A 12,538-nucleotide genomic window follows, 5' to 3' on the forward strand; every position below is an offset into this window, starting at 1 on the left:
ACGTACTGTATGCTGACTAACATTAACATAAAAAAAAAAAATCAGCCTCCATACACATATAAAATAGTCACACACATTATGGGAATCCCTTACTTTTTCAACCTAAAGTATGCTGATGCTCTGTTTGTTGGCAACACAGGATTATATGGATCAGCATCCATGCCTTTGGTGTAGCATTCAATTGCTTCATCATATTTTCCTTGTTTGAAGTATTTATTGCCCTGAAAAAGCATATGAGTCAGATATATACTGGCAGAGAATTGCAGAACCATTTTCTTTCAATATTATGCATCTTTTTCTAACTCATTAGCTCTGTGTTCAAGGTTAACAGGAAAGAAAAAAAATTAAGCAAAATGGTCTTTCAACAAATGCTGAAATTCACTAGATAGTCATTGTATGAGCACAAGCCAAAAAAGCCTTGGTAGAAAAACGAGTTAACATACGTAGAATTAGGTACTTTTGATTGACAATACCCACAGAAATGTAACAAAAGAAAGACATCAAGATGAAGTTTAATCTGAAAAGAGTTCCACCTTTTTGAAAAGCAATATAGTTAGTTTTATAATGAGGCTTTCTGAAGAGGGATGTTTAACATTCCAAAAGGTAACCAGAGATGACCTGTGATATGGAAGGGTGGAATTTAATGTTCATGTCAAGATTCACACTCTGATTTTAAGTTACTTTAGTCTACTACAAAAAACCCTAAAAGGAGTCTCTGTACAGTCCACGCATTTTACATATAATAATTCATTTAATATTCATAACAACCCATTAAGGTTTAGTAATAATATTAATCTTATTTTTACAGTTAAGAAAACTGAGGTACAGGGACGCCTGGGTGGCTCATTCGGTTAAGCGTCTGCCTTCGGCTCAGGTCATGATTCCAGGGTCCTGGGATCGAGTCCCGCATCGGGCTCCCTGCTCCACGGGGAGCCTGCTTCTCCCTCTGCCTCTGTCTCTCTCTCTGTCTCTCATGAATAAATAAATAAAATCTTTAAAAAAAGAAAACTGAGGTACAGGTAATTAAAGAACTTGTCACAGGATCTGAACCCGTACAATCTGGCTTCAGACATAAACTCCTAACCAACAAGCTATACTGCCTCTTGATATGGATACGTTAAAGTCTGAACACCCCCCCGCCCAAAACTACATTGAAGAAATACTGGGATCCACATGATTTTCTACATATCCTGCTTACATGAAGGAAACTAATGCTAACCTAAAGAAAAATACCTTTTCTTTTAGAGCAAGAGCCTTTTGTGAATCTACATGAATCCCATCTTCTTCTGACTCTGATTCTTGAGACACAGAATCATGGATACTCTCTTCTTTATCAAGCTCATCAAGGATACTGTCCTGAAATTATAAGTAGAACAGTGCTCATAATTACATGACCATTAAAATAAAGAAGACATTAAAAAAAAAAAAGTACACTCAACTTAGGTTGTAATGATCTAAGGGCCTGAAGGCCTAAGGTTGCTCTCAATCCAAATAACCTCTCATTGTTAGGATTCTCTCCAGAGAAAAATGTACCCCTGTTTAGAAAACCAAGATCCAAACCACTTAAAAGAATCTAGCTCTGAACTCATTAAATAAGCTAAGTCAACAGAGTCTACAAATCACCCCTAAATCACAAAACTATTAGTAGTGAGGTATTTATGGCTTGACATAAGGCAAGTTTGGAAATAACCCCAAACTAATGTAATAAATAACTAACAACCAAGGAAGGGTTTTTACTAAATGCCTTTTTTCTTCCTTATTCTCAAAACATGAAAAACTGCCTGCAAAGCACATTAACTCCTAATCCTCACAAAAACGTATGAGGTAAGTATGATTCCCCATGTTTTTTACTGGAAGGAATGAATCAAGACACAGGGGTTTGTTAACTCAAGATCACCTGGCTAATGAGTGGCCAAGTCAGGATTTGAATCGAGGCAAATCTGCCTGCTCTGAAGCGCTCTCAATGACTATGTTATAGTCTCAGTGAATTCCAAAAATACAGCCGACCCTACCAAAGAAAATACATAATATACTAGTCCAACAATTCCCAATCTCTTTTGGATCACACATTCCTTTCATGGTAATAAATCATCTCATAAACCTCATCAGGATTTTTTAATCATATTTATCATATATGATAAAAGAATGGTTTTTAGTAAGAGATTTTAAAACCAGTAAGCGTTAAAGAGTTCATTAAAGCTCATTTAAACAAAAATTTTAATTATATAAAATCTTTTTTGCATTTAATATCATACTATTTTATGTCAAAAAGCCCCAAATCATTGACAAATTAAAAAATAAAATAAAATCTATGCTTAGTTTCACTGAATGAACATTAAAAGATAGACTAAAACTCAGCTACGTGTTTTAGCATGAAGATTCTACAAATACCACCAGCCTACCAACATTAAAGAGCCAAGATTATCCAACGCTGCTATGCTTGCAAGTGGAGACCACCACCAGCAGCAGAACACTAAAGCAGCTGCTCAGATCTCAACTAGAGTGGAACGGTAAGTAAACACCTACATCTTGTATAGATACCCTAAATTGACGTCAAGCAATGCAGTACATCATGATGGCATCGGCCACACAAAGCATGAGTTCAATCAGTATCTGCTGAATGAATAAATGACTGTATAGAAAGCACCTCTCTCAGAAATGATCTGAGGATGATGGCTTTCAGGAAAAAGCAGTATAAGAAGATACCACCTTATGAAAAGGAAAAAGCTATATAATGAGGGATAAGATCACAAAAAATGAAAGTAGACTATATAATACTCAGCAGAGAAAATATCATGTTCAGAAAGCATCATTTCCCACAGCAATAAATCCAAGACCTAAAATTATACTTTCCCTACATCAGGACAATACTGAAGCAGATGGCAAACTATTTAATTGGTAGTGCCAGCTCTATCTTCAGTCAATTGGCCTTGGTTTCATTAAGAAAAATACAAGTAATTTGGAAAACTATTGAGCCGTGTCTTCTAAAACTAAATGTATATATAAAGTATGACCTGCAAATTCCCTCCCAGGTGCTTAGATCCATAAAAAGACACATACAAGAATGTTCATAGCAGGCTTGTTCATAATAGCCCCAAACTGGAAACAACCCAAAGGTATGTCAATAGGAGAATGGATATACAAATTGTGATATATTCACACAATGGAATTCTGATCAGCAAGGAAAAAAATTACTGTTACTGATAATATGGATCAATCTCAGACAATGCTAGCAAACAAAGCCAAACACAAAAGAGTGTATACTGTATGATACATTTATATGAAATTCCAAAACTGGCAAAACGGATCTATAATATTAAAGATCACAATAGTGGCTACCTCTGGGAGGTAATCAACTGAAAAGGAAGGCTTCTGGGATGCTGAAAAGGTCTTGTATCTTGATGTGGATGGTGGTTTTTCAGGTATATACAGGAGCAAATATTCAGGAAGCTGTACACTTAAGATGTTTGCACTTTACTGTATGTATAACCTCAAATAAAAATGTTAAATAGAAAAGAGCCAATAAAATAATAAATCTAAAAATCAGAAGAGTGGTTATTTATGGGGGTAGAGGGAAGAAAAGAAGATGGGATGGGGATGCAGTATTTTTGAATTCTAAATGGTGATTACCTAAATCTATGTGATATATATATATATACATTGTACCATATCGATTTCCTGTTTTTGATACTGTACTATAATTAAGGAATTACTGGGGTAAACTGGGTGGGGAGTACGCTGGACCTCTACGTACTATTTTTGCAAAAAAAAAAAAAAGAAAGAAAAAATCGAAAAAAAGAAAAGAATCCTGGCTGTTTTAGCCACTACTCACTGAAAGAGGGCTGCAGGAGAAAAAATAATCTAGTTAATTGAAAAGAATTGTAATTAAAGTTGGATTCACACAAAATAATCTATAAGTGAAAGACACAAGGGTAAGATACTTTACATTTTCATTTAACCCATTACTCTTAGCTAACTCCAAGACAATCTTATTCAAATACTAAGAAGCATATAAGTAGATTAACTTACCACATCAAGTTTTGCCCATGCCTCATAATCATAAGATTTTATCCTGTTTTTTGTGTTTTCATCTTTGGTTTTTTTAGAAGACTCTTTAGGTTTGCCTTTCTTCTTTTTCCTAAAATTCCCATTTCGAATAGGAGGTAAATTCTAGGGATGGGAAAAAATAAACACATGATGTTTGAGCACTGCTCTATTACTTTTTTGTATAACTACCAATGTTTAAAATTCTCACTAAATTATATTTTCAAGTAAGAAGTACTTTTAGGGCGCCTGGGCAGCTCAGTTGTTAAGCGTCTGCCTTCGGCTCAAGTCATGATCCCAGGGTCCTGGGATCGAGCCCCGCATCAGGCTCCCCGCTCCGCGGGAAGCCTGCTTCTCCCTCTCCCATTCCCCCTGCTTGCGTTCCCTCTCTTGCTGTGTCTCTCTCTTTCAATTAAATAAATAAAATCTTTAAAAAAAAAAAAAAAGTACTTTTTATTTTTTAAGTGCTTAAAAATACCAATTTGCCATCTTCACTTACAACAATTCATGCTTGAAAAGTTTAATTCATTCTTTGACAAATGCTGAATACTGTTTAGTCACAAGTATTATCTAGAAATTTTAATTATACATTTAATTTGCAATCCTAAATTCACACTTCAACAAAACTGCCTGATCTTCAGCCTTACTACAATGAATTAGCAATAGTACAACAGCAAACTGAACTGCCTGCACATCATTAGTATGAAAAAGTTATCCATATTTAAATGCACAGTCTTAAGAAAAACGTTTGGTTGAACCTACATAAGTAATCTGTATTTTATGCCAATACTATATGTTAAGATATTATTAAATACATAATTATATATGATCTGTATTATATATATATACACACACACACAAACACACACCCCCCTAAACATCGAAAATGCTATTCATTTACCTTAAGAATTATCACATGGTCTTCCTTTCCCTAACTATTGGCTAAGCCTTAAAATGTCTTAATAGAGTTAATATAAGTACTACAAAGATTTAAAAAGCAGAATTTTTCAAAATGTTGACAGGCAGCAAATCACTTCAATTTCAGTATTTTCACAAAACATTTTAAAAGGCTGTGCTTTATTTTAAATCAAATAGTTTTGCTGGATGCTAAAGTAGGATTTAATTAAGAAATTTACCTCTTCAGGAACACCATTCTGTCTTCTTAGTTCCATATCCTTCTGTTTAATATCCTTTTCCCAGTTTTCTAAATCCCTCATAAAGTCCTGTAATTCTTCTGCATTTTGTTTCACTTGTAGTTGTAATTCAATTGCTTTATTTGTCGAAGTCATTATGTCCTGCAGAGTTTTGACCAACCAATTTCTGACAAGAATTAAGCAGATTTGGTTTGTTTTTGAAGCATAGCTATCAATGAGTTTTTACCACTTCATAAATGGCAAAAATACACACACAGAGGAGAGCCTAAAGTATGCTGAAGAAAGAAAACATCAATATATTATTTTTTAAATGAATCAATGTTTGCTGAATGAAATGAAAAACAGACAAGTCTGGGCATCACTGAAATGCATTATGAATAAAAGGCAATGAGGGGGAAATCACTGAAATTAGCAAGTACCCCTTGGTAGCAGACTCTGCTCGTCTCCCATTTATAAATTAATCCTAATTATCTCCTTTACTCCTTTTCAAAATTTATTGAACTTCTGCTATGTGACAGGTCCTATAAAAACAAGTAAGACAAGGTCCCAGGTCTAATGGAGAAGGAAACAAAATAATCAAGTATCGAGAGCCACAAAATATTATGCTGGCAGGGTCTTTCAACCTTGGAGTTATTGACATTTTGGGACAGATATCTCTTTGTGGTAGAAGGTCTGTCCTATGCATTGTAAAATGGCGGGTAACATCCCTGGCCTCTTCCAACTACAGAGCAGTATTCTCCCTCCCCTCCAGACTGTGACAATCAAAAATGTCTCCAAACATTGTCAAATATCACCTAGACAGCATAATAATTCCTGGTTGAGAACTGTGCTAGAGGCACATACAGATGCTGTGGGACTGACCGCAAAGGACAGGCATAAATCAGATGGTGGGTAGGGTGGTGGGTTCAAGGAAAGAGTCCCCAGAGGTGCTATAACTAGCCACATTTCAAAGAGGCCAGCCAAAATGATTAACCATGGAGGAGCGGGCAAGCAGACCAAAGGACTAAGAAAGAGAATGATGGAAGAGAAGGATGAGGTGGCTATGGGAAAGATCTCAAAATGCCAGGCCATGAGGTCTGAAAGCTATGAAAGTATCATGGAGGTAAAATAAAAAGTACCTGATGACTGATTGAACTGAGGAGCTGGGAGCAGAGAAGGATCTAACCAGTGTCTTAGATTTCCGGTTTGGTAGCCTGGTGAAATTCGCAGTGCCATGTGAGTCAGGATCACAATTTTAAAAGGAAAAGAGGGGGGGCACCTGGCTGGCTCAGTCGGTGGAACGTGCCACTCTTGATTTTGGGGTTATGAGTTCGAGCCCCACGATGGGTGTAGAGATGACTTAAAAAAATTTTTTTTAAATCTTAAAAAAGGAAAGGAAAAGACATTTCAGGATTGGAGGACAAGAAGAAAAACAAATATTTCAGCTTGGGATATGCTGAATCGGGTGCTTATGGGACATGAGGATGACATATCCAGTAGGTAGTATAAGTTTATAAATTTGAGTGTCACTAGCTTAAAGGTGGAAGTTACAATCCGAATTTGGACCTGCTTAATCACTGTGACTACTGGGTTGGGTGGGCAGGGGGTGGAGCCTGCAAAACACTACTATTTAGGGAACAAGCTGAGAAGGAGATACCAATATAGGAAAAACTAGGGAGCAACATCTAGAGAGCTGGGAGGAAAACTTGGAGAGTACTGTCACAGGAGAGAATTTTCAAGAAAGAGTTCAAGGTGACAGAGGTTGGCAGTGCCTAAAGACACAAAGGTGGCATAAGGGGAAAGAACATGCATTGTATTTAGTCATATAAAGATTTATTGAGAGTTTCAATGAGATTTAAGGAAAGGATAGAAATAAAATGAGCTGCTGAGTAAATGAGATTATATGGGGATTAGCGTAATTCTGTCTTTAATAATCTAAGACTGCTCACGAGTATAGTCTGGTAGAAGACGACGAAGAGAATCAAGGTAAAAGAAATCTAGGAAAAAGGATGAGAGATGGGGCAAAGTCCGCAAAAGGGTGGGAGGGGATTCAACGCTTAAGAGGAGTGGGGGAGTAGCATGGGAGACAGAGCAGATTAGAAAAATCATTTTTCTAATGGTTGCAAATGCAGATAGATCTTCTGACCCCTAGCCTGGCCTTGTAACCTAAACTAAGTTTAACCTTTTTTTCAGGCAGCGCCCAAGTTTGATCACATGCGTATATCTCGTTTTTAAAAAACGAAACCAGTATACTGCTTTGCTGGGGGCTCAAAAATAGGAATAAAAGCGCAGCAAGCCACTGCGATGCTGCAAAAGTCGAAACCCTTTTCCATTTCACTCATCACCTCCGCTGCTCCCGCAGATACAACTGCTCCCACGGATACAACTGCTCCCACGGAACCTGCTACGGGGCTGGAGTCCGAGCAGGGAACCAGAAACTTCCAATGCTGGGGGCTATCGCTTTCACACTCAGTATCCCGGCGAACACAGCACACCCACGCCGAGAGGGGGCGGGCCCCCCCGCAGTTCTCCAGGGAGGGTGGATCTGCTATCGGATCACCGCAAATCGGCCCAACACCCCGGAAAGCCGGGGTGGAGGGACAGTCGGCAGAGCAGATCTTCCATACCCGGGGACGCAGGGCGAGCCCCTTCCGGAACGCTCGCCCGGGACGCCGCTACCCTGGACACCACCGCGCCGCCGCGCCCTCGCCGCCCGCCCTCACGCCTTCCTGCCCTCCGCCTCCCCCGGGACCCACGGCCGCACGCCCTCTTTGCGCCAGACCACCCCCAAAGCCTCGTCGGCTACTGCAACCGGCGATAAACGTAAAGCCGGCTCACCTCGCTAGGCCGTTACTGCCCACAGGGCCGCTACCCCAGGCCCGCAGCGTCTCACGCCGGGCCCCACCTTCCCGAGCTTTCCCACAAGTCCCCGCGTGCCCTCGCCCCGCCCCCTGGCGTCCGGGCGGAGCGTGCGCAGAAGGGCAGGTACGGTGTGCCTCTCTTCTCAGGGTAGAGTTAGAGAATTGACAGGTTTGTTAAAGCCAAATCTGACGCCTTGCCTGCTTCCAGTATGACTGAAATTCGCGGGAGATAACGCCAAAACTGCAGAGTCATCCTGACTCGTTCCGATTCCCAAAATAGTAACGCCTTGAGTATTAACCTGGAATCCCCTCAAAACAATTTTAGCCCGAATATTTGCCTTGCGGGTATCAATAGGTCACGACCTTTGTAAGCATGATAATCATCTGAGAAATTTACTGTTTCGAACAGACTGTGTCATCTTGTAACTCTGACAGTTGTGCAGGGTTTTGTTTTGTTTTGTTTTTCCTTTAAGTACTTGTATTTGGCAAACCAGTTCTTCAGTCTGACTCTTTTCACCTTTGCAAGTAAACTCTCCTTTTCTAAGTGTATCTACATCTGAGTCTTTCTTGGACGTGTGTCAGTGTTAAAGTCTGTCTTTAGATGTGCCCTGGCTTACAAAGAAGAAAGAATGTGAAGCTTTTAATACTTCTTGCTTCTGCTTACCATATGAGTAAGCTGTCTTTCATTTTCATGACAACTCTAAAATTGTAAAACAAAAATAATGTCAACAGTCCACAAAAACAAACAAAAGCAAACAAAACTGTCAGTTTGAAACAACTCAATGATCTCAAACATTAGCCCCAAAATCCAGTTCAGTGACTCTCAGTCTTGGCTGAACTTTGGAATCATCCATGTAGCATTGAAAAATCAAGGGGGGGGAGGGCGCCTGGGTGGCTCAGTCAGTTATGCCTCCCGCTCTTGTTTTTGGCTTAGGTCATGATCTTGGGGTCCTGGGATGGAGCCCCAGTTAGGCTCCATGCTCAGCAGGGAGTCTACTTAGGATTTCTCTCTCCCTCTGCCCCTCCCTCTTGCATGCTTTCTCTCTCCAAAATAAATAAATCTTTAAAAAAATACTGATGTCTAGGTTTTGTCCCTAGAGATTCTGATTTAATTAGTGCAGCCTAGACATCATGATTTTTAAAGCACAAGGATACAGCTGTGTCTTTGAGGCTGGGAATCACTAATCCAGGTAATGGTCAATGAAAAAAAACACCCTGGGATCCTCTCTTACAAGGGAATATTATTAGCTCATCTTTCCAACTGTAAAATTATAGGGTATCTTTGTATTTTAACATCATAGTAGTCAAATCATTAAGTATATCATCAAAATATTTATTAACGGAATGACTTTTTGGGTTTTGTGTTAGATAACTGAATTTTCAGAGTTATTTTGTGTTTTAAAATTAATCTAATAATAAATAATTTTAAAACAGATGTTGATTTATGGATGTTCTTAACAAAAGCAACTGTATTTTTTTTTTTTTAAGTGAATTCTACCAGAGTCGATTGAGATGAGAGAGAAGGGGACAGCTGGCTGCTCTAGTAAAACCTCATAGACCCTTGGGTGAATCCTCCCTTCTCTATCTCCCTCTTAAGTCATATAATAGCTAGTTTCTTAGTGAGTTCAGAAGCAAAGTGAAAAGAGTTAGTCGAATGGTCTTGATGGCCATTATTACCTAATTCTGAGGCTTGCATTGTTCTACCAAAAAACAAAAAACTATACTTCAGTGACAGCCTTCTCTCTTGTGAGCTCAGACATGGGCCATCTTAAGTTCTTTTCTAGATTACAGACCTCCCCACTTCTGTTGACACGTCTTCACATAGTTTTCACCAAGATTGATAAATTATGCCTTTCTTTTATGTCTCTTTTATTAATTTATTCTTAGTGTGAATAAACTCCAGTCATCTCAGTTGCATTTATTGTTAATATCTCAATAGTCCTTGTTGAAAAGATATCTCTTTTCATAGTGGAAATATAGATGAATGTTTTATCACAAGAGTAAAATGCTGCAATTAATGATTATGGTGTTAATTTTGTGTTAATGTCCAAGACAATTATTGAGATCTTTCAAATAGCTAAATAAGGAAACATTCTGACAGTTAATATGAATCTTAAGAAAGGGAATATGAGCTAAGTAGCTTTATTTAGCAAGAACATTTATGAACCTTGGGGCTTCGTGTTACAAACTATATGAGGTTTGATTGCATGTAAGATAAAGCCCAGTATAAGAGTGGCTTAAACTTGAGAGAATAGTATTGCTCTCTCAAATAAAAGAAGACTGAATATGAGCAATCCAGGGTTGGTATGATCATTCCAAGGTCAGACCCAGGCACCTTCTGCCTTGCTGCTCCATCTTCTTCAGCACATGGCTTCCCTGGTGGCTCTAGCCACCACTCAAGCTCCCGCTATCTTATCTTCAATCCAGACAGCAGAAAGGGACAGAGTCGGATGAAAGATGGATGTAATGTACCCCCTGGCCTTTAAGAACTCCCTTTTGCATGCCACTGGCCAGGATTTAGACACATGACCACTGCTGGCTGCAAGAGAGGTTTTTACTCTTGGAAGTCATGTTGCTCATCTGAACCCTAAGAATTCAATGATTAAGGAAAAACAAGAGGAGAGCAGATATTAAGGGGAACCCAGTCACTTCTACCACAGGCCTTGATAAGTGTTCTTTGAAAGAATAACAAATGGATCAATGAGGCAATACTGCTGGGAATCCAGGCTCACCATAGCGTGAGGAAAAGGGTTAAATTTTGTAACCCTGTTCTGCTACTTACTGTGAATGTGACTTAGTCACAGTAAAATTCAAGTGGTAAAGGTAAAAAATAACTAATAGACTGAGAAAATGTTTGTAAAAACCCTACCTAGCACAGCTTGGGACAGCTTGAGATCTTAAATATTAATTCCTGCCCCTCTCTCCTTGGCAAAGCTAATGTCCAAGCCCTGGGATATGGTCACTCTTTAAGTTTCCAATTAATTGAGATGAAGTTACCAAGATTTCCCATATACCACCTGCCCCCACACATACATAGCCTCCCTCATTATCAATATCAGTTACCAGAATAGTACAATTTTTTACCAAAGTTGAACTTACATTGACACATCACAGTCACTCAGAGTCCATAGTTAAACTAAGGGTTCACTCTTGGTGTTGTACAGTGAGTTTGGACAAATTTATAACAACTATATATTCATCATTGTACTATCATAGAGAATATTTTTACTGCCCTAAAATTCCTCCGTGCTCTGCCTATTCATCCCTCCCCACTATCTGCATTTCAGGCAGCCACTGATCTTTTTTATTATTTCCATAGTTTGCCTTTTCCAGAACATCATATACTTGGAATCATACGGTATGTAGCCTTCTCAGATTGACTTTTTTTCACTTAGTAATATGAATTTAAGGTTCCTCCATGTTTTTTCATGGCTTGATAACTCGTTCTTTTTGGTCTGAATAATATTCTGTTGTCTGGATGTACCACCGATTATCCATTCACCTATTGAAGAGCATCTTGTTTGCTTCCAAATTTTGACAATTATGAATGCAGCTGCTATAAATATTCACATGGGTGTTATTGTGTAGACAGAAGTTTTCAAACCCTTTGGGTAGATATCAGAAGAGTAATTGCTGGATCATATGGTAAGAGTACATTTTTGTTTTGTTTTGTTTTGTTTTGTTTTGTTTTGTTTTAGAGAGAGAGAGAGCACGTGCAAATGCATGCGAGCAGGAGGGGGAGGAGGGAAGAGAGAGAAACTTAAGCAGGCTCCATGCCCAGCACAGAGCCCGACACAGGGCTTGATCTCACCACCCTGAGATCATGACCAGAGCCAGAATCAAGAGTCAGACGCTTAACTGAATGAGCCACCCAGGCGCCCCAAGAATATGTTTTGTTTTGTGAGAAAATGCCAAACTGTCTTCCAATGTAACTCCATTTTGCATTCCCACCAGCAATAAGTGAGAATTCCTGTCGCTTCACATCTCCACCAGCATTTGGTGTTGTCAGTGTTCCAGATTTTGGCCATCTAATAGGTATATAGTAGTATCTCGTTGTTTTAATTTGCATTTCCCTGATAAAATATGATGTGGAGCATCTTTTCATATTCCTTTTTGCTATCTGTATATCTTCTCTGGTGAGGTGTTCGTTATGGTCCCATTTTTTAAATTGAGCTGTTTTCTCATTGTTGAGTTTTAAGAGTTCTTTGTATATTTTAGGTAACAGTCCTTTATCAGGTGTGTATTTTGCAAATATTTTCTCCTAGTCTGTGACTTATCCACTAATTCTCTTGATGTTGTTTTTCACAAGGCAGACGTTTTTAATTTTAATGAAGTATAACTTATCAACTTTTCTTTATGGATCATGTCTTTGGTGTTGTATCTAAAAAGGCATCACCATACCCAAAGTCATCTAGGTTTTCTCCTATGTTATCTCCTAGGAGTTTTATGCTTTTGTGTTTTACATTTAGGTCTATGATCCATTTTGAATTAATTTTTGTG

General features: G+C 38.7%; 1 long non-coding RNA gene across 1 annotated transcript; it reads right to left on the reverse strand.

Moving 5' to 3' along the window:
• Positions 1 to 108: 108 nt before the first annotated feature.
• Positions 109 to 8,122, reverse strand: LOC145721779 (uncharacterized). Its single transcript, XR_014145678.1, has 5 exons — positions 8,016 to 8,122; positions 5,181 to 5,364; positions 4,030 to 4,170; positions 1,234 to 1,356; positions 109 to 221 (listed from the first exon to the last, which is right to left on the reverse strand). It is a non-coding gene; the product is annotated as an uncharacterized LOC145721779 (long non-coding RNA).
• Positions 8,123 to 12,538: the final 4,416 nt, after the last annotated feature.

Source organism: Leptonychotes weddellii, chromosome 5 (assembly GCF_054177405.1).
Source record: "Leptonychotes weddellii isolate Sample4059 chromosome 5, ASM5417740v2, whole genome shotgun sequence".
Classification (NCBI taxonomy): domain Eukaryota; kingdom Metazoa; phylum Chordata; class Mammalia; order Carnivora; family Phocidae; genus Leptonychotes; species Leptonychotes weddellii.